The sequence below is a fragment of the Coturnix japonica genome, chromosome 1, assembly GCF_054131305.1.
Source record: "Coturnix japonica strain WE chromosome 1, WE-NBRP24, whole genome shotgun sequence".
In the NCBI taxonomy this organism is placed as follows: Eukaryota; Metazoa; Chordata; class Aves; order Galliformes; family Phasianidae; genus Coturnix; species Coturnix japonica.
Genome location: NC_140663.1, coordinates 142071171 through 142094626, shown reverse-complemented (window position 1 = coordinate 142094626; position 23456 = coordinate 142071171).

Genomic DNA, 23456 nt, shown 5'->3' with positions numbered 1-23456 from the left:
ACCTATAGCACGGGGGTTGGAATTAGATGATCTTAAAGGTCCCTTCCAACCCAAACCATTCCATGATTCAATGATTCTGTGAAGAAGATAAGAAAAAAACAGTGTACTGATTGAAAATATCCCAGGATATGTAGTATTCCTGTAAAAGTAAATAAATAAATAAAAATGAAAGCAGCTACTTCAGATCACAGCAGGAAGATACAGGGCAGTAATTGTTCTGAGAAGGAAACCAAAAAATCAAAATGTTCATTTTCTGGTGTGCAGGAGATTAAAACGTAACTATCAGTGAACATCTTAAATGACATCTTTGCTTCATTTTTAAACAGAAAGCAATAATTTATCATATTGAGTATGGAGTTGTGGTGGTTTTCTGTGTCATTTCTATTACATCTTCCAATGAAAACCTAATCTGAGTACCTGTAAATAACTAGTTTAGGAAATAAAATACACAAGGCAAGGAAGAAAACAAACTGACTTTAATATGAAGAGTTCTAAGTGTCATCTGGCTGTTCAGAGCACTTTTTCATCTTGAAAGTCTACCAGTCCAAGGTCACGATTCTGCAAGTTACAAAGTTTATAAGACTCAATCAGCTATTTCCATTTCTTTCCACCTTTTCATCCCTTCTTGTCTGTACCACCAACTCTTCATCAAGTTCTCTACTGAGTAGGAGAATAAGTAAAAATATGGAAAAGCCCAGGCATTGCTTTTGACCATGCACTACTCAGTACTCCACACAAAGCTCAACAGGGAAATGCAGTTCTTCAGATAATTACTGCCAAGGAAGCAGTGAATTTGAAACATTTTAATTGCTTGCCTGTGTGGATTCTATTAGCGATCAGTAAATGTGGTGTGCTTAACCCACTTTAAAGTACCGTAACTTAAAAAACAAACAAACAACAACAAACAAATAAAACAAAAACAAACAAACAAAAACAAAAAAAAACAAAAAAAAACCAAAAACAAACAAAAAAAAAACATGGGCTGAAATGGGATGGAATAGAAAAGCCTAGATTCAGTTTTGAAGTAGTGTAAGCCAACTGATATAAGATATCCACATGGAGATTAATTATGAAATGTCTAGTGAGCTGGAAACTCACATGCTATCTTACTTTGAGGAATTTCTCTACACAGATCATCCGTTAGGCAGATTCAGTCTCTCCCACATAGCAGGTCTGAACTGCAGCCATTTACAGTATTTACAATTCATATTAGGTAGGCCAGTGCAAATTGTGAAGTACTTCTTGTACAATCAAGCTGTAATCAGAATCCATTTCCACAGACAATCCAAGTATTTCTGATAAGAACACACTTTTTTGAGTGTTCTTAGTAGTAAATTCTAAGCAGCATATTACCATAGCAAGCTTCTATAAAATGATGTTGATTGTATTTGAATCCTAAGTCAATTAATATTCATAGGAAGTGTTTGTCACTATTTGCTCAGCTATGACATATAGTCAATTCACAATTACATACATTTTACAATTTATCTTATAACCTGGAAAGGCTAGTGTGATTAACTAGTCCAGCTAACATACATATAGGTGTTTCCTTTACTTCTCCGATAACATTAAGAAGTACCAATAAAACTGACAAAAACAACAACCACACAAACTTTTGAAGGTAAAACAATGTGAGAAACACTTTTAAAATGGTATAGTTCTGATACTACACTGAGAATAACATATTCTAATTTAGTAAATGACAAGATGCAACCATGCCCCACTGCAAGATCTCACATTGAAATGATTTGTAAACAAAATAAGATTATACACAACTAATTTAATGAATATATTCATTTCAAATATATTTTCTCAGAAAGAAAAAAAACAACAAACAAAACAGAGCGTAAACAACAATAGAACATCAAAATTATTCCTGTAGTAGTTTAGACTCAGTCATGCACTGAAAGTAATAATTTTGTGCCCTTGTAATAAATTGTCAGTCTAACACATTCACCGGGTTCTAACCAGCTTTATTGTGTACTGTAATGTTCAGCACAAGTCATAACAGTTTGATTTGATATTCAATGAGCAGCCACACTTTCCCATTGGGATTACAGTGTTGGTTAATATTAATGTTCCCTTAAAATTGAAATAATACCCAACAGTCTTCACATTTGTTCAATCTGAAAGCCTGGCCTTCCAAAAGATCATGTCAGTGTGATGCTACATATTTTTGTCCTTAGGGTTTGGAGGCTGAGCCTTAGAACTGCCAGATGGATTTGGGAAATTTGATCTTACTGCCTGAGCCTGTGAGCTGTGGGATGCTCACCATCTGAGTGGGCAGGAATTCACCTATACAGGTCAGCTGGTAGGAGACTGTGAGAATGAGAATGCTTATCAACAGCATCATCCCGCAGATGTGAGGGTCTTCCCTGTTGACAGATACAAATTCTAGTCACACCGAGAGCATACTTTATTGGAGGGAGAACTAATTTGTAGCATATTATGGGAGCAGTGGGTCAGGTTTAAAACAAATCCAGTGATGTCTGATTATCTGATAAAATAACTGCTGAAACAAAACACAGAACATTCATGCAATCTGATGATGAAATAAATTTCAAGAAAATCACACTGATTCATGGGTTGCACATACTTAAAATAAAATTTCTTTGTGTAGTTTTTACCTCAAATATCAATTTGTAAAAGTGATAGATGAATGTGTCAAGAGCAAAAGAGATTTTATATCAGATGATCCATTACTTGATTGTATCATGAATAAAGTTCAAAGAATATTTTTTACTGATTGCACCAGGTCATCTATTTACATATCAAAGAAATAGAAAGAGATTGAAATCAGAGGTGACACAAATATACACAACCTTTCTTCTGAAATAATTGTGGTTGTGTTTCCAGGTATGTACTAACACACCTAGAAGGAAAAAGAGATAATAGATTTTCTTTTCTGTTCTGAGATCCACAGTGACAAAAAATTCTCCTATTGGCTACTAGTAATAAATAACTTCAGGTTGACCGAGGACATCATATGACAGATAGATGTCAGCATGCTCTCAGGTAAACATCAGTTTAGCTGAAGAACCAGTACATAAAGCCACCAAGGTTTTGGTGGTACACATTCACAGCCTGAATACTTCTCACATCTTAGGTATCTCTTGGCTAAGAACACATGCACAATGTCATTTTGTACACAAAGAAGTTTATGCCGTTATTATTCCAAGTATTTTTCTAATATAAAAACAATGACTGCAACAAAGTTTAATTTCAGTTCTCCTACAGCTATCAACACAGAGGAATGCCAGTTGATTTCTTCTTAGACTGTTAGGCTTAGCTAAGAAGAACTAAGACTAAAACAAAGACTACACAAATGCAGATATTATAAACTTTGTATATTCCAGTGAGGCACATCCTAAGAGAAAATAAACATATATCAAAAGACTCTGTGAGGCTCACCATTTCAGCCAAACTTTGGCAGGAAGCACTTTGATGTGTCAGTGAACAAAGACATGGTAAACTCAAGTATAAGTAAGAACACAAATATTAAGGACTGCATTCTGCCTTTAACCAAACAAGACAAACATTTTGTCTGCTTTACATAATGTTGTCTCTACAGAATAAGAAAGAATTCCAAAACTTGAAATCTACTGCACCTCCCTCACACCCCCTCCCCCAAACAAGTAGCAATTTTAGTTGTAGATTAGAGATAAAGGCTAAGTTAACCCTTCTGAGATTTTGTGTTCAGAATTTACATCTGAGCGTTCAGTGCGGATCTGTACATTTAATAAAACCATCTTTTCTCACAGAGGTGAGATGCAAATAGAAAACATACAGGCATTAATCCTAAAGCTGGCTATCTTATTAAAAGACTGTTTGTTTGCCATGTGTGTAGAATATAGCTTTATTTAGAATTAACTTTATTCAGTAAGCAGTATCTTACACACCAAGCATCCTCAGTCACACTTTCAACTGAAGTTTCAGTAATAATCATTTTGAAATGGAAATACCTGGTAGCAACATGATTGGGAAAGCAGTTTTTGAAGATGTATGAACAACTTTAAACTACAACTGTTTAGAAAGCTCTAGGCTTTATTGGCCATTTACAGTACTATCTACCATTGTTGGGTATTTTATGGCATCATTTCTTTATCCAAAACTACTTAATCCAATTAAGTGTTGATGTTTGTTTTTAGTTTGTACTTTTTTTTTTTTTTCCCTGGACCTCACTGCTTCTACAATATTATTGTTTTCATAACAGTGGATATAAATTGCGCTGCAGGAATATAAATATAAAAATTGGCCAATAATGACTCTTAACCCAACAGTACGAATATATACAACTGTACCAGATCTTGTCATATTCCCTGTGTAGAAGCAAGGACAAAAAACCATTCATTCCATTTAACTTGTTTACTTGACTTGCCCTGGCTAAAACACCAGTATGAGGGTTTCAAGTTCACCAGCACTTTTACAGCAATCTTTCAAACTCTTTCAAAGCAGCAACATAGATTAATATTCATTATAGAGCAGTCTTACTTTTACTCCAGCATCTCAAAAAATGTTCTGTTCTAAGTTGCCTGGATGACCACACAAAATGGACTTCTTCATTTTTTGCTTCTATTCGGTGGTCTTAAGAGAATAAAATTCATCTCTGTTGCTGAAGGGACATGCACAAACTGTCTGCACTAGAATTTTCTGTGTACAGACAGTACTGAGCTACTAAGGAGTCACCGTGGGAGTTTCATTCAGACAGTAACAGGGTGTTGCTACTTGGAGCTGACAAAGTTTACGCGGTCTGGAGTGGTATTATTTCCTCTAGGAATAGAACAGAAAAACCTCAGCATCCCTATTTCTGGGCAATCTTACATTCACTGGAGCAAAAAAATAAATAAAAAATACTGGTGGATCTTTGTACAGCTATCAGACTGCTCAGACCCTAGAAGAGCACCTGCTTTTGTGCACACATCCAAGAGTGGCAGTCTCTTTTTTATGCCTTTTTGCTTTTTTTCCTGTGTGTGTCTACATATAGTGGCTCTGTCTCACAGATGTCAGCACTCTAAATCAGAGATGGCTTCTCAAAGTCAAGCTCCAGGCTGGTGGCCAGATGTGCCACCTAAATCATACTCAACAGGAATCACACATTGCCTGCTGTTTTCCAGTCACACAGGAAAATGGATGGTATGGCCCAGCCCTTTCCCTAGACTGCATTAAGAATCCCATTTACCTTTCTCATGTAAAGTTTTAACAACAAAAGCAGGGCTGCACAGGGGAAGGAAGTCATCTGAGTGGAGAATTCTTTATGGTTTGGTTAGGAAAGGACTGCAAAATCTAATTTATTTTAATGTGGTTGTGATATTATTGAAACAAAGCATCAGCTTCCCTTTTTCTCATCTTTGTCTTATTTAATGCTCATACAAAAGTAATGCAAAAAACCTCTAGTTATAACCTCTAATTGTCCATCGTTTAATACTGAGCTTGTAAAAAAGAGAACAACTCAGAAGCAATACTGATTTGAGGATTTGAATTAATAACCAAAAAAAAAGCATTTAAGCACTCTAAAAAAAAAGCATCAAGCACTCTACAAAAGTTGTTGCTGAAAGCATCAGCTGGTATAGCACAGCAGTGACCACTAGCTTTTATGCCTGCTTTGCCAAATGGACTTCCTGATTATATAGTTCCTTTCTGCATCATTACTGGAAAAAGAAATAAGTGCTGCCTTTTTGAGACTCAGTTTTCTGAATATTTTTCATAATACTAGCAGCACTCTCAGTATGAAAAATTGTATTTATATTTTGTAGGATGACTGCTTTAGCGTACAAAACTGATTTCTTATGTGAATATTAACCAAAAAAATCCTAAATACAGAAATTATCTCCAAGGCAGATTGCTTCAGGAACCTGAATTGAGTTTCTTCAATTCTCACTGCTGTTACTATGAGCAACACAGCAAACAATTTCAGTGGCATATCGGTATAATCAAAAACAGGCTAGAGGTGTAGGTGTATATTTATCTAGCCTGCTAAGTGCCCATCCAAATGAAAAGGAGAATACGGCTGATAAGCTTTTATTCAGTTTAGTTAAATGAAACACTCTTGTATGATATTTTTAGTATATCTTCCTTCCATTCTTCTCCTCAGCAAGAATATTTAACCTGTAATGAGCTGTATTTTTTTTTTTTTTTTTTTTTTTTTCAATATCCAGTTCATCTACCTCATAGCTCAAAGCATTATTTACAGCTAGGACAGCATTAATGGCACTCATACAATATCCACCCCATCTTGCTAACTATTACTGCTAAATAAAAGAGGATCAGATACCCCTGCTTGTCCACGAGACCTAATTACCAAGTTACTCTTCAGGTTGTTTTTCACTATTCTCCATACAGTGTGATTTTTTTACAGAAGAGGGTGGCATTCAGTGGCATGGTGCAGACTAGCCCATGGCACCTGCATGCTGAGCCTCTGATTAGCTCCTGGACTTCTCATCACTAAGCTACAGTGGCTCAGAATTACTTTCATTTATGTGAAAATGTATTTAACTCCAAAGGGCCTGGGCTTGTAGGGAAAACCAGTATTGCTAAAATAATGCCTGTGTTTTGCCAAAGTCCAAAAGGTAGGTGCTTTTAAGGACTTCCAGGTTTTCAGTAGGATCAGTGACCTCAAGAGATGAACGGAGAGATTACAAAGAGGAGTAGCTTTGCCAAAGTCCTAGGCTGGAAAAATTATCTTAGGAATTTCTTTCTGTATTCCTGCCAAAATAAAGTTTATATTTGAGAGCACTGAGGAAAGTGTCATTACACTGACAAGAGTCAGAGTAAATCTGGATTTTAATATTAACTATGTGAATGAAAGGAACAAGACATTTTACAGCAAGTTTAATCCATACCATAGTTTTGTGGATACAGAAGCAGGCAAGGCAGTGATGTGCACTTGCTATATCCTGCTGTTTCAGCAGTGACATCCTTTCAGTAATAGTCTGAATGCCTTTTTTCATTGTGTTGTGCTTAAGCTGACAGATAGACAAGCACAGGAAGATTCAAGAAAGACATGATAGAATTTGACTTGAAGCAGGGAAAAGAGACCTAAATAGGATAAGATTTGTGAATCACCTTGATCAAAAGAGTTGAATGTGAGTGGATTCTGCTGCTTGAAGAGAAGAGATAAAGGTGAGGAAGCCAGTGAGAAACCCTGAAAAATACCTGCCAGAAGCTGGGGGCAAGGATGTTCAAAAGAGCCAGCCAAAGAACAGAATTTCTTAAGAAACAGTTTGGACCCTGGAAGCCACCCAAGAGAACAAACAGAAGGTGGTTGATGACAACATTCTGAAGGAGCCTTTCCAATCTAGACTGAGATTTAGGGTGGGAATGGAGCATTGCTCCTGTAATTCAGTGGAAAAGCAAGTGTTATGAAAATAATAGTTGTCAGAGTCCTGAGTGCACTAATAAATCCTAATAGTCTTGACAATCTTCATCTGGTCCAAAGGCAATCTCTGGTGATGACCAAACTCTCCCCCAGCTACTGGACCACTTGTGCTACTTGGGCATGTAGACCTGCCCTGAGCTATGCTGTAGGTTTGCCGGATTTTCCAGACTTGTCTTCTACTTTTGTTGACAGTCCTGAGGTCTGATTGTTTATCTTGCCTTGACTAGTGGTCACTGACAGAACCTGCTATGACCACCAGACTGGCCCAGTGCAGGTCCATGGGAGTAAGCTATGATCACCGAGGTCATAGCCTGCCCTGCAGTCACCCTCTTCACTCAGATAACTCTCCTCATTGTCATCCCAACTCTCATTGCTTCCTGATAGTGCTTCCTTCTTAGAATCAAGCTACCAGAGCAAGACTGGAGGAAGAAGTCCTTGAAGAAAAGAAGGTTGATGGACAGGAAATGCATCAGCATGGCCAGCAAGCTTAGCTATGGAAAGAGAGGTAAGTAGGATGAGTGGAGAAAGACATGGACCAAGTCTGGGTATCATTGTGCTACCTCTGTGAGATACATCGCTTCCAAAAATTGTCTTTCAACTCCTACGTCACTTACACAATTCTGAATTGTGAAAAGCAGCCAGCAGATGATCAGATTTTCACCTTGACTCATATACCAGGCCATAGACAGTGACAAATACTTTTCAGAGGATTTGCTTTGCGGATGAAACATTTATACATATGCACACTTCTACATGTATTAAGAATGTGAAGAGAGATGAAGATTTGAGCTTTTCAGCCCAATCACAAAAAGATAGCAGCATTGGCATTTGTGTTCTAAGCTTCTGCTTTACTGGACTAAAGAAAACATACCAAGCACAAAGAATGAACAATGGAACCACTGTATCTCCAGTCTGCACAAAACCTTCTGACTGAAGTACAACTTTTTTTCTTGTTCTCATTTGACTTCTAAATACAGTTAACAAGGAAAGGATAATTCTACATCTCTGTTGCAGGCTGGCACAGGTATCCTGAATCTTCATTACTTCATGTGCAGATTGAACCAAAGTGCATCAGATTAAAGAACTAAATAAATAAATTGCCCCAAACTATTGAAATATTTAACAAACGGTAAATGCACAAAGCCACTGGTTTTTAATACATGTAATGTTCTGCTGGGCTATCAATACAACAGTTTTTGATGTTTCACTAAAAGTTTCTGAAACACTTGAGTTCACATTCATTTATTTTCTTGAAATCACTCTGGCTCTACCATCTTTTTTTTTCAGTAAGGAGTTGAGTACAGTTAACAAGGTTCTGTATAGATTTGAATAATCCCGCCTATGCTGACAAAATCTACTTTGACAGTGTATCATGGTGAAAAAAAAATCTTTACACATTTCAGCAAGTATGTATGCTTATCTCCATTGTTCAATTACTATAAAATAAATGAAGCCTGAAATACTGATAAATGTAAAGTGATCTTACAAAAAAGTCCACCAGAGATGTCACAGAATCATAGAATGACTTGGGTTGGAAGGGACTATAAGGACCATCAAGCTCCAACCACCCCACCACAGGCAGGGCCACTAACCACCACATTAATACTAGACCATAGATATGAAATTGCTGTTTATACATTTAAGATAGAAATAACTCATTTGTAAATTTGATTTTTACATTATAAAATTTAAAAAGCTAGAGAAATACTTTCTAACTATATTTATGGAGAAAAAATTACCAATGAATAAATGAGTGCTTTAAGACAGTGTCTGAGATCCCTAGAAGAGCAAATTTATGTGGCCCATTCTTCTAACATATTTATTACAACCTCGTCTGAATACATTCTGAATATATTATTTCATTCTTATCAGGAAAATCAAATATCACAACTAACATTTCACCTACATTTCACAATCAGTAAAGACTAAATACTTACCAAATGCAAGATTTGAATTTGTATTATTATTATAAAAACTGAATGTTACACCACTAATTTGCAGTTTAACATCAGTGGAACAATATTTTGGAAGCTGGAATGCAGGGTTAGATGCATAAATCTGTACTTGTGTGACTTTCTGGCGCGTTTTTCAAAAAAAAGTCATACCTACCAGACTGTGGCTCGTTATGCAACTACTCGAGGACTCAATCCAGAAGCTAGAAGTAAAATTAAGCTCTTTGTTAACATTTATGTTTCTTGAGGTAGTCATCCAAACTCCCTTTTTAAACATTAGAGACAGATTAATATCTTACACATTTGGGCTCTTACCTTTAGGGGAATGAACCACCTTCTGGCCAAGGCTGTGAGCTATAGAAAAAACATCTGTACAGCTACATCTAAACAATGTGAATCCTACATGTAAGGTTCTCAAGTAAAATAAGGTCATTTTTCTGAGCACAGCTTCTTGTGGGATCCAGTTTAAATTCAAATTTACAGTTTCATAGATCTAATAGAATGTTATAGTTTTACTTTCCAGGAAGTTTTTAGTACAAAAGTGTGTAATGCTGAAAGAGACTGACATCTAGAATTCAAATAGTAGATGCCCAGGCTACCAACTCCACTGAAAAGATTTACCAATGTCATCATCCATTCCAGTGAAACTCATAAAGAAGACATGAAGTATGATGTTACTTTAGTGGATCAAATACAATTACAAATCAAAACAAACAAAGCAAAATGAACAACAAAATTAAGCAACACACAAATGAAAAAACAAATCCACAGAGATCATAGCGTGAATTCTAGAAGAAATGAGTACTCAAAGATGATTATTTCTCAGCAGTGCTGATCTCATGAATGATCATAACCATACAAGTAGGGTAAAGAGAACCCACGAGCCTGCACTGCTGAATAAGAAGGAGCATGTATCTACACTTTGTTATTAAAACACAGGCAGGACACTGTAACAGTCCTTTCAGAGACAGACATAGCTGCGTTTAAGTTATGCTCCTAAAACAAATGCACAGATTTACAGCTCGAATGCGTACAGAAACTGAAGCTGGCTCAAACTCTGTGAAACTAACTGCAGTACTGATCGTCTCACCATAAATACTAACTCAGAGCACTGTACCAGTGAGCTTACAGGTAAAGGTTAAGTTGTTGGTTTTAATGAACAGATCCATAAATTAGTCTAGGACCTCATCGGCTATTTGTTCACCAGCCCAGACAAATAAACTGCCAGCAGACTCTTTGACAGGCATTCCTTTAAATTACCTTTATTTTCAAGCAATCCAAACAAAGAAACCATTAACCCTTGGCTGAGCCATCAAAGAGCTCAGCCTGCAGCTCCTGGTAGTCTTTGTAAGCCTTATTTCTTCACACTCTGGGAAAACCAGAGTACAGCTATTGGGTATGAGTATCTTCCATCTGGGAATAATTGTAGCTTATCCCCAGCACCTTAAAGATTTACGAACACAAGTCTCCCATCCTCTTCACCACTGTTCCCCTTTCCCTGAAACAAAGAACTCTTCTACAGCCACCAGTCTTTACTTCATGAGATAAGACAGAAATTGTGTAGTAAATACGGCACTGCAATCATTTTTAGCATGGCTGTACCACAGCAATTCCCAGCAGATGCTGCTTAAGAGTTTCAATTGTACAGGTAAAAATCTGTCTTTTTCTGGAATAAGTCAATCTCAGACAAGACTAATTTTCATCCTCAAACTCACCTCCTTTGAAAACAGCAGTATGAAAAATTCTTCAGAAAATTCTATGTTTTCAGGGATTAAAATATTAAAAAATACACTCTTACTCCCATCAAATGTATCAGTTTAGTGTTGCTTGCTTTGAAGTGCCTTGCCACAAAGAACTACACATAATATTGCTACGATTACTGCAGAAATTTTGGTCTTGGCATACTCAATTGGTTTTGTAACTGGGGCTTGAAAGAAATCCTCTGTTACAACAAATTTAAGGACAACTGCCAATACACAGATTTTCTTTGAGTTGAGGTGGCATGCTTTACAGTGTCAAGCTCTTTTCAATAGCTTACCTGAATCAAACCTGTTATACTGTGCTACAGATCCCCAAACCAGAATGACTGCAGTACTGAAGCAGTTCATAGTACAAGGAGGTGGTGTAGGCGCTAACACAAAGAAAAGGAGAAGGGAGCAGCAGTCTTGCAGCATGAGCTGAGAAGAAGAATTGTTCTTCAGGCTCAGAAAATATTTCAAGATCTTCCCTGGTTCGTTCCTACTTTAGAGAATTGACAGACCTCTAGGAGGCCCTAAGAGCTGACACCAGCCAACACAGGCCATAGAACAGGATGCTGTCAGCTTCTAGGTCTCCAGGACCAGGGTAATCTGCTTTGACACATCGAAGACAGTTGAATAATCTATTTTTCCCACCCTCCTTCATCATTTTTCAGTCCAACACATGAGCTTCTATGTCAAACTGCTGTCATACTTAGCCCTGTAAATCACTACTATTCAACAACAAGTGTTAATGAAGAAATTTACAGCAGCTTATTTACATACCTGTGTGAAAATAAAATGGAGAGTAAATTTCTGTAGACACTTCTCAGTAAATTCCTATATAGGCTGATAATACTAATTTTGAAATAGATATACATTTGTGTCAGTTAATAGACAAAAAGCCATTATGAATAAAGTCTCATATTTGAATAGTCTTAAACAATAATTTTAAGACTATCTAATTCTACAGCTTTCTTTATAATTCTTCAGCTTTCTTTATAATTCAGAGGGTATCCTGAACTATATCTGTTTAACGTTTCTGCATCTGGAGCAGAGGTTTCCTATTGAGAAAATGAACTGTTTAATGACCCTCTCATCCAGCATATCACGCAAATCTCAAACAAACACCGAAGAAGGCTTCTGGATCTCATCAGCCCAAGTTTTAGCAAAGGCTTCTTTTCTGCTAAGGGAGACCAATCTGCATGCCTGCAGCCCTGCACACCATCCATTAGAGCAAAAATTAGAATTAGCTACTGACAGCAAGCCACTGTGTATCAGCAACAAGCAATCAGCTGATAAAAGCCACAGATAAAAATCAGATCCTGCAAATTAAATGTTTAACATACTTAAATATAGATCATCAAATATAAGGAATAAATGGCATTACTCCAAAAAAAGGCAAGCTGCCAAATAACTGTCATAATTAGGTTAAAAAGCAGAAATGATAAAGAACCTCGTGGTGAAGACCCAAGTAGAAGGACAGATCAAAAGAAGGCAAGAACTACTTGCCTCTAATTCCCTGCATCTATGCAATCAGTTAATTTTGTTTTGATCCTAACATCCAAAGACGTGTTCTTCAGGGTCTGAAGTGTGTGAAGATCTCTTCCATCTCCCTGGGATATAAATCACCTTAACAGAAGTGAAGGAGTAGCAAGGCCTCTGAAGGACAAAAATGGTCATTACAATAGAACAGGCTTCTTAACATGAAGTCTCTGGGTTTCAAGTGAGAACCCATAAGGGACTGCACATTCCTGGCACAACAGACCTGGCATGTAATGCCAGAGAAAATCTCACAAAATAGATCACAAGAGAATTGTTATTGATGGCAGATTCCCTTAGACAACACATCCCAGACCACGTGCGTAGTAATTCAGAGAGCATCCTCAGAAAGACTGAGCTTCATAGAAATAATTCTGACAAACGGGTCATTTTTCAGCTGATTTAAATGAGGGCCTAGCAAGACCCCTACTTACTCCAGTATGGAGAACACACAAACCTCAATTCTGTTTCATATCAGCCAAATGATGGATTCTTCCCAAATGACGATTAACATGGTTTCTATAATTATTTCTGTGTCCCAATAAGATGTTTTCTAGAACACTTATGCATTGTGTTCTTACTCCTGTTCTTTAGTGTTCTTGATGGCTTTTGAACAATTGTTCTCTTTGTGAAAATAATAATAATTTGTCACAAGAGGTACTATGTACTGTGATTGAGAACACGCATCCCAAGAGAGAAAAAGAAAGAAAACAAAGCAACTGTACTGTGTGAAAAAGTCTTAGTTCACAGCACTACACAATGTAGTTTTTATCCCACCCCATAGTCAAGCAACAATGAATTACAAGATTTCTAAGATGTAACATCTGTTTTGTATATATAATCTATAAATGGTTTCCAAGTGCCCTTAAGTGAGTCTTCAGAGTTTTACAAATTTGAATCCTTGATAAATCCTCAATTTCTCAATATACATGCAATCTTCTTGTAATGGATTGAACTAAGAAAGAATTTCCATTCTTCTTAGGTATGAGTCAGGAGGATGAAAAAGAGGAGAGCTAAGAGGGGAATTCGCAGAATAAAAAGAGAGAAAATTAAATTGGGTTTCTATGTTCTGCATGTTATTAATTAAAGAAAGTTTTTTGGATGCATAATTATTTTTAACCCATTTATATGGCTTTCCCAAGAGATTCAAACATTGTCCTACTATTCTGTGCTATAATTTTCCTCCTCACTAGAAGGTACTAACCAAAATGGCAATCCATCCTGTTGGTTCAAAGCAACTAATGGTGGATCCTTATCACCGTTTCTCCTAGTTTTGCAGCCTTATTCTTGCATCACACCTGAATGAGTCATTTTATCCCATGAGAAGCAAATACCAACTAGTACCTCTTCTGGAAGGTGGCATTTCAAAGAAAAATTTAAAATAAAGGTAGAAAGATATAAGAAAATATTTTCTGATCAGAATCTATTTGTCTCCAAACCATGAATGCTTTCAAGCAGGTTATCTTTTCCTCACTGAATACAGCTAAATAATACACTATCATAAGAAACAATGGTGAAACACGTTGCAAAACTCTTGTTATTTGAATTGGACATAAATGAGTTTTCATCAGTTGATTTGTATTAATGATTCCATGGTTGTCCTCACAAGTATATTGCTTACTAAGGGGTTTTCAAATGCCAAACACTACTCAGGTTAGGGAGAAGAGTTCACTCACGCACAGGTCTGCTTTCTGTTTGTCACAAGAATTTGGATAATAAAGCATAGCATATATTTGGGGGAAAAAGTTAGACAGCAAAGAAGAATTAGAAATTTCAAAACTTTTTCAAGAGATAATATTTGATACTGAGAATAGGGTTTTTTTATTTATATGTTTATCCCAAACCTCTTTTTGCTTTTACTTACTGACCAAGTAAACTGCATTACAGGCAGGTATTTGGAGACCAATAGCAAGAACAAAAGCACCAAAAAAGCACTGGCTTGAATCTCAGATTTCATTTTCAACTTCATTTTCCATCATTTCGATGGGAAAAATGACTAATGGATACACGCTGTGGTGGATTCCTCAGTTCCGTCCATTCCAATACTTGATGCACAGCCCAGAAAAAAATCTGTAGATATTGGCACTGTACTGCAGAAAAAAGCTTTCCCTAAGAGGAAGAATTCATCTCTAATAGAAGTCCTCTCTAGGTAAGTTACTAGTGGGATAACAACATTTGCCTTTATGGAAGATGCCTGCAGTGAGAGGCAATTATATATTCCACAACAAGAAACACCATCTTCAAGACTTCGCACTGTCTTCGCAGTTTCAGATACCCATTCAGTACAAAAAGCCTACCTATGAAATAACTAAAACTATTTCTGCTAAAATAACCAGATGGAAAATTCTGAATTTGACCCCAACTCATCTACATTGTTTCACAGTACTAAGGTATAGTTATATGAAATTACAGCGTGGGTATTTCTTAGATTTTCTTTTCATCTTCTGCAATTACACAAACAGAGCCAACACTTTGGAAGGCTTTTTATTTCTTTCATGAGGACATGCTGGTTAGTTTTCTCTAAATGTGTATGTGAATTTCCAGATCTGCTTTTTTTAGCATTGCTTTTCCACACAAACTTTACTGTGATGACTGATTGTCCCTATTCAGAGGCTGCACAGCCAGAGTGTTACACATCTCGCATTCACCTTAGGTTTTTCACCAAATGGTGACCACATAAAAAAGAAATCCATGGGAAGTCCTCAGCATGAGTGTGAATTTTCTCTCCCATTACAGTTTCGCATCTTGATGGAAGACATATGAAGCAATCTTTATTTTCTCTAACATTTTTAGACTCTGTGTGGATTGAAGCCACAAAGTTTTTTGTGAATTTCCAAGTAAGCTTTGAAAAAATGGGTAAAGCTTGCATTTTGGCATCACACCCTACCCACTTCTTTTAGACACACCTTTTTCTCCAGCGTGTTTTTCTACTCCACCCAAACAGTCTACTATTGCTAAGATCATAGGAATTACAGTACAGAAACAGTATATTTCAAGTTGACTGCTCGGAAAATAGGAGCAAATTTTGTGGGTTTGGCAGAAAATGTTCCCTATGAATCTTGAAAGTGTATCCTTATGAAAGCTTGCACAGAAAATCATTCCGGAGTGGTTGAAATTTGCTGTTCACATCTTCTATTCAATAAATAAAAACTATTTCAAGACCAAAGCTTTCTGTGTAAAACCAAGCTAAATCAAAAGATTTTTATGAAGTTTTGTTTGCACTCTTACAGTAACAAAATGAAGTAGCCTAGCAATTTGAAGATAATATTTCTTCGTTAAGAAGTTAACTAGTTCAAATTCACATGCTTAAAACGCTGCAGAGAGTATTTGACTTCACAGTATCACAGTCTTGTGCGGGTTGGAAGGGACCTTAGAGATCATCGGGTCCAACCCCCGGGATTCGAGCCTCCTGTGTAGCAGAGTGGCACTTCTACCACTTGCATCACAGGGGGGATTCAAGCCCGGGCCTCCAGTGTTGCAAAGTGGTGTCCTTAACCATTGCGCCACTGGAGGCACACACTTGATTCTTTATAGTGGCTGCCATTGCTTTTAGGCTAAACGTATCTTATAAACCACTCTAATGTGAATGATAGAGGTCCAATAAACAAGACAGAAGTGAAACTCTGCAAAGTTTACTGACTCAAGACCAGCAGCAGCCTAACTAGTAAGTAGTCGGTGGCTTCCAGTTCAGAGGTGAATTTCCCTGCCTTCGTCTACAAAAATCCATTTTGAGGTGTACTCTATGGAAGTCCTAGTCTCTTAGAAAACATGGGGTGGTGATGAGGGAAATCTCAAATGGTAAAATGAAACCTAGAGAAATGGAAAACATTCTATTTAGCTCCTTTTGTATAGTGTCTCTCATATTAATGCCACCTCAGCCATCTAGTTCTTCCACACAGACCCTCGAGTAGTGTGACAGAGTGGCTGTCATTTATTCACCCACTTGTGTTTCAACATGACTTATTATTCTCCTCGTTATGTAATTTTTAATCTTGGAAAGCCCAATTCCTGTGAACTTGCTCTTCCCACATCAGAGCTCTGGGGCCTTGGGCAACCTGGCAGTCTGTTGTTCACGTGTCAGTGGCTGGGGCTGCCATGCACCAAGCAGCCTGTGAGTGCTCCTGGGATCTGCAGCTCCCTTTCAGACTATTTTCTTGCAGAAAGGGGTGCCAGAAAAAGCAGTTTAGCAAGCAAAAAAATGAAAAAAGGAAAAATTTTCAACTGAAAGATCTGCAAAATCTGAGAGCTTGAAGGCTACCTGATTTATTTTCTGTATCACCACAGATATTTCAGGGTGTTCAAACTGAATCATAGAATGGCCTGGGTTGAAAAGGACTACAACAATCATCTAGTTTCAACCTCCCTGCTATGTGCAGGGTTGCCAACCACCAGACCAGGCTGCCCAGAGCCACATCCAGCCTGGCCTTGAATGCCTCCAGGGACTGGAATCAGAAAAACTGATTGTTTTTCCCCAAAAGAAATCATAGCACATGTCAAGTCCAATAGCCTGGTGAACTTTTCAGTGACTTAATTTTATTTAACTCAGTATGTTAATCAACCTACTCAGCTTGAATCAAAACTCTTATAAAGCAGCCTGAAAGATGGAATAAACCTTGTGCTAATTCTCTGCAAATTTTGTGATTTCTAAAGCAAACCTCCTGCTGTTACTCTCTCTACTCTTGATAGGCAATCCTGCTAACAACTGTGATCTTTGGGCACAGATAGCTGCAAGGAATGCTGCAAAAGCAGACATATGACTTCATCTGGATTTCACCCCACTGGCCGGGAGACATAGGCAGGCTGCCAGAAAAGTGATTCCTTCTGAAAAAACAAGGGCTCCTTATGTCATCTCTTTTGATGTGACTCCATGTTAGACACAGCAAATTTAGGGTCATAATAATAGTAATGGTAGTAATGCTGGTATCTTTTAAAGGGAAAAAAAAAAAAAAAAAAAAAAGAATAAAAGCAATGTTTCATGTGCCCTTTTTTCCATATCTATCTGTATGCTAAAGCCAATTTTCACTAATTCCTGGAATACTGGGAAAGTTCCAGATGGCTGAAAGGAAAAATTATGCTGTGGCCATATCTTAAAAGGATTAATGAGTCCTGGGTTCACAATAAGGCTGTCAGCAGCACTGCAGTCCATGGTAGAATGAAACAGGAAAAGAGAGAGAACTTGATTAATACAGCATTAAAGGAGAATAATGCAATTAATGCCAATCACCCTGGATTTATGGAAAATAGACTTTGTCAGAGAACATTTCCTATCTTTTTTGATGAGGTTACTAAACTGATTGATAAAAGTAATCATGTTAATGTAATATACCTAGATCCCTGTAAGGCATTTGATTTGATACCAGACAATATTTTGATTAGGAAACTCAAATGATGTAAAATCAATATAGCAGACAACACTGAGTGAATTAAAAACTGGCTAACTGATAGGTTTAGAAATGTAATTGTAAACAGGGACTTAATACACTGTGAGAGTGTTGCTGATGGAAGCCTGCACAGATTGTGGCTTGTACTTTTCAAGAATCTGACAGTTAAAAAAAAATAAATTAATTAAAAAAAGAAGAAGAAGAAGAAGAAAAGAAGAAAAAAAACAAAAATCGTTGCTGATCAAATTAGCAGATGACACAAAGATTGGTGAACTGAAAAATAATGAAGAGGAAAGGTCAGAGGCATGGAGCAATCTGAATTTCCTAATAAAATGAATGAAAGCAAATGATATAAGCACTAGTAGAGTATAATCATATTGATCTAGAAACAAAGATAATAAGATTTATAGACAGGATATTTTCACAGGCATGTGTTGTGGAGGCAGCAGTGAACACTAATATTCTTTTCATGATTTAATGTTATTTTAACATAATTTGATCTTTATGTACACTCGTTTAATTTCTAACTGTATGGGGCAATGAAAAATGGAAGAGACAATATCTTTCCCATGTAGAGACCATGTTTGTCCAGAAGCCTTCCAATTAAATTTTGTGATGGAGCTGTCAACTCTGAAACTGTACAGTAAAAGAAAACAGTACCCAATGCAGTCCTTATCTAGCTATGGGTTTTGTTGGAAAATAAAAAAAGAAAGATCTTTTCAGCTAAAAGATTTCCACTAATCCTCCTTAGATTTGCACACCAGGGTAGAAATAACATGCTACTACTAAAACATTGAATAAATGTTCAGAAAACTGGTAGAAAAGGCTTAATCGAGCCAGTTAAGGTTCAACTCTAAGGAAAAAAAAAAAAAAAAAGAAAAAAAAAGGGGGAGGGGGGTCAAGATATACCAGTTAGTAGGAGCGTTAAATTGCTCTCTAGTCCTGTTGCACATGCAGCAAAGGCAGACCATTAACAGTAGTGAATGTCTTTATTTTTATTTTCTCAACTTTGACTGCTGCCAGATGTGCTGGACTAATTACTAGAGGTGATAAGAAAAATCCCTATGGAACTCCTCCTGAGAAGCATTCCCTTCATTCCATGGGTGCTGGCAGAACTGGGAAGGGCTCGATTAGACCTGCCAGACCCATCACATTACTATGGTTTGCAGCCCAGCATCCTGCATGTCCCACTGAGGGAGAGCCAATTGCTGGAAATATGGGCAACAACAGTGCTGAAATTCCTGAATATGTTAAAGCTCACTTGTAGAATATCATTTAGAAATTACCTGTACATTAGCTAGCCAAAGCCCCTTGCCTTTATTCATGTGACTTATCCCATCACCATCACATAGTAGGAGTAAATGCACTAATTACATTATAACTGAAACATTAGCAATCAAGGAGCGTAGAACTGCCTGAGTCGAGCTAGAGTCTTATATGAGCAAAGGGTTAAAACTGAAATGCAACAATCACATTCTTATTTTGTCCTATGCAAGCACAGGTAAGTTTTACAAAAAGAGCAGAATCCCACTTCACTCTGATAATAAATAAACATTTTCAGTTGTATTTTAAAAGTTGGATTTATTCAACTCTTTTAAAATCAGGTCCAGTGGGCTGCTACCAGAACCCATCTAGGTACTTTTTTTGGTAACTATTGGAGTACTTATTTTCAACTGTTATGAAGTTTACCATTTTCTGTGTTTGCAGAATGTGGGACAGGGTGGAGAACAGAATGATGAAGGTCTTGGCAGCTTAGTGCATTCAAGCTGAGATTTGCAGTCACCCAACAAGTCAGATACGTGTTTGTACTATAGGAGACATACAACAGCTATGTATTTCTTCAGGAGTCAGTGTAGTGGTATTTCAGTGGCATTTGGCGTTTCTCAGTCAAGAACTATCTTAACATACAAAACAACATTGTATGAATTTATATTCAGTTCATATTTTTAAAAACTATCCACAAGTGTCAGAAGCATATTATTTTTTAAAAAAGGAGGAAGAGGCTCTTGAATGCAGTTGGACAGTGCAGATTTAATTCTGCGAGTCAAGAATATATAGAGAATTGTTTCGGGTGGACCTGAAAGACAGACCTGCCACACTTTGGAAATATGCCTTTCTGAACATAAACACTGGTGAGTTCTGCATGTTTATCTTTTGAAAGAGTGTTCCATTCAGAATGATTAACAGTCAACACATTGCTGAAACACAAAGGTTCAAACAGGTCTGCTGATTTAATGTCCACTGGGCGTTTTTTGGCAAGTTTGGAAAAGTACTTTGCTTTGAGATCATCTCCGACTATTTCGATTAATAGATACTTCTACACATAACTCAGTACTAACCCCTCCTTGCTCTTAAAATGAATATACTCCTTGTAAATATGCAATTTAAATTGTTTATGAAATGTTCAGCAGCCTCATTACAGATGTTTTATTTGCCTGATGGCACAGTTCAAATTTGCTTTTCTCCTAAAGAAAATATGAATGTAACTATACCCTTGTAAACTACAGAATAATATTTTAAAGAACCTAGAAATACATGCATTTTTAAGCCAGATTCCAGAGGCTTTCAGAGACTCTGACTCAAGATAATTACAAGGAACTTCTCAGTTTCTCCTTTCCATATAAAAAGAAAACAGAAATCAAGCCCAAAAATAATTTAAATGTTGACTGTGTATGGAGTACGTGGAGGCTTTCAGTAGACCAAGCAACAAGACCTCATCATGTAATCAAGCTTCAATCACTTACTGAGAATCTTTGCATGTGTAGCTCTTGCAAGCCTATGGAACCTAAGCTTTGTCTAGAATTGCCTGAATCCCTGTGGCATAGTCCCACAGAGTACTTCCTCTTTCTTCTGAATCATCTGGGAACAAGAAGTCAGAATGTACTTGCACATTTCATGACAAATAACTTTTCAGACTGGGTAGGTCCCTTTGTTGTTTAAGCATCCTGCTGCCTACTGTAATGAATGTAACAGGAGTTAGCTTATTGCTTAGAGCAGTTATGCTTCAGTGATCCACAAATCACATCCATTTCTCTGTTGTCAGTACCACCATGATGTGAACAATCAGGCCAACATGGAAAGACAGTAGAAAGGATGAAAAGCCATCTAACCAAAACAGAGCTGGCAGCCTTCTAGTGACACAGGCATGACATTCAAAAGTTGTCCCCAAATCTCTACAGCCTAAAAAACCCTGAAAAAACAATTTCACAAGCACAATTCATTTGGATTTATCTAGACACATGGAAATCTTGCATTGCAGGTCTGCCTTCTGACTTCTTCTCCACACTCTGTAGATATTTTAAGATTAAAGGCTAATGGCGCTCTAATCCTCCCAAAGAACTCAGGTTCTAGCAGTGGCAGTGCTTCACTGAACTCCATCTCTGCTACCAGTATCCTTCTGGCAAAAGCAAGGGGTGACCAAGGGCCTTTAAAATAGTTCCCCGCAACTTTTTCAGATCTTCTGTTAACTCTTCTGAATGCATCTGGGAAGGTACAAATGAAGAGAGAAAACCTCCACAAGTCTACTGGTAAGACCAAGCTACTTGCTTCCATGACTGCATGTGAATAATTCAGCACTGACCTAACCAGTACATCTTTAATAACACTGTTCTTTACTCTAAAAGAGAAATCAAGTTACGGGGCTAAATATAAATATGTTATAAAAAAGCAGTGTAGTAAATGTACAAGTAAGATCTTATTGAGATACCACCACACTGGCAGGAAAGTCAGAGTACACAGAGAGGGTGACTGGAGTGTTGTTACATAAATGAGTGGTATTTATTCATTTACAAACACAGCCTACTATTTTTTAATTACACTTTTAGCACAATGTCTATGCAGAGGCTTTTGAACACAAAGCTCTTCCAAAGTTATTTTTATAGTCTAGAAATTTCTAAAAAAAGAACATTTCTAATACAAAACCACAGTCTCAATTTTAATAACTGCTGTAGTATGCCAGTATAATTTGACTAAATTACATACTGCTATTACTTAAAAGTGAAAAATAAGAAAGAGGAAAAACAAGAGCCTAGTAGAGTCAAGTGTGATGCAGGTAGGGGTCACAGTTTGACATTCCTCAGAACTGTTTATGTACACAGTGGAATGCTCCAAAGTTTTATTTATCACGACCTTCTGCAGTATCAGCTCTTTTCCTACACAATGCTAATCTGGGCCAGTTAGGGAAAAGTTTGGCTTTAGCTACTCCAATCATAACAAAATCCCTTGCTTTTGTTCACCACAGACAACCATTCAGGAATATAAATAACAGATTACCCTGCAGTCAGAAATAAGAATTCCTCTAACACCTAATGGATCAAAGCTGGGATTGTGCTGTTGTATCTGGTATCTTTCAGAAAAACTGGAAGCTTGATGAGCTGAATCAAATACCCTTTACAGGATTTCTCTTCAACATCAATATTTTTATTTAAAAAAAAAAAAAAGAGAGAGAGAGAGAGAGAGAAATGAGGGGACTGTTGTAATGAAATACACATTTCCCATTTACAGAGTAATAACTGAACATTTTATGACTTACACAGATTCCATCAGCATTTCTTATGGCAGCAGAAATATTTCTGGAGTAAGATAGGTTTCCCAAAGGATTTGCATCATTAGATGACTGACCTTTCCTAATAAAAAGAATTTATTATTTTTTTTTCAGGTTTATTTTTACCATTAGGAAAAATTTGAGGCCAACATTGGAAACTGTTCAATACTAGGTGAACTTCCAAGACCATGTTGCTAACATGAGCATAAATACTTACAAAGACCTTTGTGAAACATAAGGAACAAGTTCCTACAAAGGAACAAGACAAGGATTGCACGTGTGTGAGTTGCTTGTATTTGTTTCATCAAGACTGACATAAGAATTAGTAATGTACAAATAAAACCAGAAACCCAAAGCCTCAAAGATTATTAGAAGGATAAATAATGCTCTGCTTCTAATAAGCTGCTATCATTTTCTGCCTCAGACCACGAATCCAAATTACTTGACTGAAGACATGAAATTATCCCCTTGGTGCTATGGCCAAAACTAAAACACTCTCAGTTCTGTTTTAATTGCTTGTTAAACACTGGTCCTTTAGATGACATTGTCAAAGCTCCTACAAGTGATTATCTTATGAAGACTCCAAGATGTTCTAATCAGGTTTTCAAGTACTTAGTTTTCCATAAGACCAAATAACTTGAGGCAAGTCAGTGAGGATGGTTCTGGGACAGTACAGACACAACAGAACAAAAGAACACTACATCCATAAATTGTGGCATATTCAACAGAGAAAGAATAAAAAAAAATATGGATCTAAGCACATTTCTACTTGCATTAAAAGCAAACAAACAAAACAAAACAAAACAAAAAACCAGGCCATTACCTCAACAGGATAATAAATGAAACAAGTGATTATTTGTTTTTGAAAAGATATTCTACTCTCTTTTCCCCTAATACATTAAGCTTTGAGTTCTGCTTTATTATTCT